The following is a 4,741-nucleotide window of genomic DNA, read 5'->3' as shown; positions in this document are numbered from 1 at the left end:
CCCTTCCAGATAAGGTTGCTGGCAAGGCTTCACCATTAGCTTGGCTATATAAAGTTTTGAAGCTCACTGGGCCTCCTGCAGGTATGTTCTCAGTATCCCATGGAGGAATAATCATTGACAGCCTGTCAGGAATCAGGTGACAGAAGCTTCTGTGGCTGTTGAGTTACAGGGGTGTCTGCAGGGAGGACTTTCCCAGCTCCTTTGCTGATTAGTGTGCAGAAGCCCCACTTCCATCGCAGGGGTGAGTAGTGTGTCCCTGCTGACCCCACAGGATGAGCACTGGTTTTGTGGGAACCACTGGGAAATGGAAATGTTTTCTGTTGAGGTCCTCTGAGTGGCAAAGAGAAATGTACTGGAGAGAAGGAATCACTGGAGTCAAACAACATCTGGAAACAAATTGTGGAGGAACTGCAGAAAGGGCCTGGTGGGTTCTTGTCCCCCTAAGCCTCCTCCTGAGACTCAGCAGCCAGGGGCTTTCTCTACCCATCAGGACACGCTGTGCCCTGCACGGCCCCCTGCTGCTTTCATGCCCTGCAAGGCTCATGAAAGCTGGCCTGGCTGCAGCTTCTCCCCAGCCTCCACAGGAAGGCATTTGGCATCAGCTGACAGGGAGCCCAAACTGCAGCACAGGCCATGCACACCCTGAGATCCCCTGCAATTCCCCAGTCTCTGAGCAGATCAGAAAGGGCAGCTGTTTGGAGGAGGGAGGGCCCTGGCCCAGGCCAGATAACCTGGGCACTTTCCTGGTCCCTGTCACTGATAAATACTGGCTCCTGAAGATGCCACCACCCAAATGGGGAACAGTTCCATATGATCCAGCTGGCTCCTTTCTTTCTCAAGACATGGACATACAGGTTCTGTGGAAGGCAGCATTTCCTGCAGGCAGCGGTCACTCGTCGACAGCTTCTGCTGCAGGAAGGAATGGGATGGCACACATGAGTACGGGCCCAGACACAGGAGGTAATTGCTGTGCTGAGCTCAGCCCTCGGCGGTGCTGTGTGCCAGCAGCTCTTCCCCCAGGGCCGGCCCTTGCACATTGTGGCGGCAGCCAAAGCTGGAGGTGCCTCAGCTCCGAGGCCTCTGGAGTTCGTTCCCAGCCCTTGGGAAATGGGACTCATGCACCAACATCACTCCCTCTGCAGCTGCTCCCAGAGCTGGTCCTGAGTGCCCAGAGGCCCAAGCCACAGGAGCAGCCCTGAGTGGGAGCCCTGCTGAGAGCCCAGGGCTACAGCCAGCCCTGGCTCCCAACTGGGCAGGGCCTGCACTGGCTCCTGACAGGGCCTGGCTCTGTCCCCTTGGGCTGGGGGAGCTGTCACAGAGCAGGGAGGGTCAGGGGTGGCTCTGGCTGCTCAGGGATGGCTTTGGCCTGAGTCCCTGGAAGGAGCCACTGCCCAAGTGGCTGCCCTGTCCCCGGGCTCTGCTCCCGGCCTTCTGGGCTCTGTTGGGTGGCACAGCCTGTGCCAAGGGGCAGCAAGGTGCATGCAGACCCCAGCCCTGGAGGAAACAGAGAATGTACGGGATATACCCAGCATGCTGCCAGCTCAGCAGTGCAGCACAGCATGGACTCACACTGCCCATTGCTTCCATAGATGCAACCAGCACAACACAAGTTCCTGATTCCCAGAAGGATATTGAAAGGGCTTTCTGTCAGGGAATGTTCTGCTGGATAGAGCTAATAGCAGGCATGCTTTGTTTGGAGATTATCTTCATGTTGTGCTGCTTTGGAATCTGCTATGTCTGGAAGAGAAAACGGTGAGTGTTTTGCTCATCTTTCCCTCCAACAGCTTCTTTTGAAAGCCTATTGCAGACAGGAAACATTTCCAGGGAGGCTGCTGTGGACTTGTGGGTAGCCAGTGGTTTCCCAAATAACCCTGCTGAGAGTTCTGCTGCTGCCTGGGGCTTTCTTTGGCCTCTTCACTGCGGGGCCTTGTCCTGGGGAGCCCACTTGGGCTGCAGCCGATGCTGGCTGCCACTGAGGCTGCCTGGCCAAGAGCAGCCCCAGGAGCAGCAGGCAGAGGCAAAGCAAGGTGGGCAGGACAAAGAGCAGGAACGAGATTGCCCTTGAAAGGCAGAGGCGCTCTGGGGCCTGCTCCTGGCCAGGGACCCTGCCCAGAGCCATCCCCTGCTCGCCGGGGCCTTGAGGGGCAGCTCTCCAGCTGGGCCAAGCTGTGCCAGCAGCTGCAGCCGTGCTGGGGAGCCTTGGCCGCTCTGGGCCCTGCTGTGCAGGAGGGTCTCTGTGTGCCAGCGGCAGCTGGGGGCCTCAGCCACCTGCTCTCTCCACAGGAGCACTTCTGGACAGCATTTGAAGGACAGTGGCTGCACTAAACACCCAGACAGCTTGAGCAGCACCTCTGGCAGTAACAAGGGCCTGATCAGCTCTCTGAAGAACCCTGAGAAGAGGATCCCAGGACTGCTCTCTTTGAAGAAACCTCCTATAACCCTGTAGATCCCACGGCCAACTCTTCTCCCCATGGGTATCCCCAAGGTCCCTTCAGTCCCTTTTTTGATCTCCCTCTGCCCCGGCCTAGCCCGTTCCTTAGTTCTTGTAGAGACCCCAAGACCAGCCCAGCACCCTCCAGCCCCACCTGAGACCAACATGGCCCTTCCTCTGTCCCTGAGCCCCCTGGCCCTGCCCTCTAAACAGCACTGAAGGTGAGCCCATCTGCCAGTGTAGGTGATGGCCCCTTCTTCTCTTCAAATAAATAAATGGACTGTTAGCCCAGTGTCCAGCTGGTAGCACCAGCAAAGCCCACACAGCACCAGCCCTGGCTGAGCTCCATGTCCAGGAGCAGCCGGGGCTGACCACAGTGAGGGCAGGCAGGAGCTAGGCAGGGGCTGCTGTGACCAGTGACTGGGCCCTAAGGGGCTGGGGTGTTGGGGAAGGTGAAACAGGGAAACCTTATGAATATGATTGTTTGGCACTAGATTGTGAAAATATGAAGGCTAGAATCAAAGTAGAAATGAAAGCCTGCTTTGAGTTATAGGATACTGAGTACTGGTTAACCAAAGAACAATAGCCTAGCCAGCTAGAGGAGAATCCCTGTTGATAAAACAATGTCCTTCTGCTGATAAGAAGAATCCAAAAGTAAAGAAGCAAGGAAAAAACTTGTAAAGCTCTGTAGCGTATAAAATGCAACACTGTATGTTAATATAGTGAAGCCCATAGGTTGTATGTAAATTCTTTAGTGGGTGTGTCTCATGGTGATTAGTTGCTGGTAATTAGAATATTCACGATAGAAAAAGATATATTGGATTGTAACAAGAACTTTGCTCTCTTTACTCTTACCTCTTACCTCTTTACTCTTCTCTCTTCCCTCCTCCCTTCACCCCTCTCCCAGCTCCCCTCTCCCCCCTCTTAACTCTCAGCCCCCTCTCCCTGCTCCTACCCCTCTCGCCTTCCCTGCTCTTTCCCTCTGTTGCTCTCTTACTCCCTCCCTCCCCCTTCCAACCTCACCTCCCCTGCTCTACCTGCTCTCTCTCCCCTCCCCCTGACCACGTGGACACCGAGGCTGGTGGCGGACACGGGCCTCCCCTCCTTGTACCCTTGTAATAAATTGCTTGTACTTGAACAGCTTGACCCTGGAGAAGTCTCTCACCGCGAGCGAGTGTTTTTGCATCGCCAGTACTGGGGAAGCCATGCTGAGCATCCCTGGGCTGAGGGCACATTTCCTTCAGTGGCATCACCTGGGCCTGTATCTCCTCCACTGGAGTGCCCAGGAAAAGAGGAAACCATCAAGACCATCTCTAGGGACACAGCCTGACCAGCAATGTCAGCAGGGAAAACAAAGTCTCTCCCCAGTTAACACACACTTGATAGGACCTAATTGGTGGGCCATCACCAATCCTGCAGGGTGCTGCACAGGCTCTGCTGCTCTGGGCAAGGGCCAGAAGGGAAGGGAAGGGCCAGGTAGCTGTGGGCCCCAATGGGGCTGACAAACAGCACTGGAGGCACAAGAACCCAGCTGCAACTACACTTGATTTCCAGGTCAAAACACTCGGTGTAGCTGGGCTGGGCTTCCCTGTAAGGCACGTGCGGGCTTTGGAGTCTCCCATGAGGTGCACGGGAGGCTGGGGTCCCTTGTGTGACACACAGGGATACTTCAGGTTCCCTCCGAGGTATGGAGGGCACTGGGGTTCCCTGTAAGTCATGCAAGGGATTTGGAATCCTATGTGAGGCATGCAGGGGGTTTGGGATCTTTCCCAAGGTGTGCAGGATGATGGGGTCTCTCCTGAGGTACATGAGGGGGGTTTGCATTCTTATTTGAGATGTGGAGAGGGCTGTGGGCTCCCATCAGCCTGCTGGTGCTTTGTGTCCCTCCTGCTGCACACAGTGGGGCTGGAGTCTCTTCTGAGGCACTCAGGGGACGGGGTCCCTCCCGGGGTCCCTCCTGGGGCAGGTCCGGCTCGGAGCTGCCACGGCCCAGGGGCACCCAGGGGCAGCCGCCGTGCCGGGATGGCCGTGCCGAGGGGCCGAGGTGGTTGCTGCACGGGCACAGCTCAGGCGGTGCTGAGCACCCCGAGACGAGGGGCCATGGCCTGCACTGCCTCCATCCGTGCTGGGAACACAGACAGCCCAGCCGGCAGAGCGGCGGCACCGGGCCCCAGCCAGCACAGAGGGGAACAGAACCGATGCCAGAGCAGCCGTGGGGCCTGCCCGGCTCTCCGGGCCTGTGGGCAGCCCGGGCAGGAGCGGCTCGCTCTGTGCCGCGCTCTCCCCACAGAACGGGGCTCCGAGTGAGCA

At 57.3% G+C, this 4,741-nt stretch overlaps 1 long non-coding RNA gene across 1 annotated transcript; it reads left to right on the top strand.

Moving 5' to 3' along the window:
• The first annotated feature begins 325 nt into the window (after nt 1-325).
• LOC147651107 (uncharacterized) lies at nt 326-3,569 on the top strand. The gene is made up of 4 exons (XR_015275096.1): nt 326-424; nt 841-960; nt 1,590-1,752; nt 2,284-3,569. It is a non-coding gene; the product is annotated as an uncharacterized LOC147651107 (long non-coding RNA).
• Nucleotides 3,570-4,741: the final 1,172 nt, after the last annotated feature.

This window comes from Cyanistes caeruleus, chromosome 11 (assembly GCF_971803275.1).
Source record: "Cyanistes caeruleus chromosome 11, bCyaCae1.hap1.1, whole genome shotgun sequence".
NCBI classification, from domain to species: domain Eukaryota; kingdom Metazoa; phylum Chordata; class Aves; order Passeriformes; family Paridae; genus Cyanistes; species Cyanistes caeruleus.
Note: the sequence above shows the minus strand (reverse complement) of the source record. Positions and strands in the feature narration are given on the sequence as shown.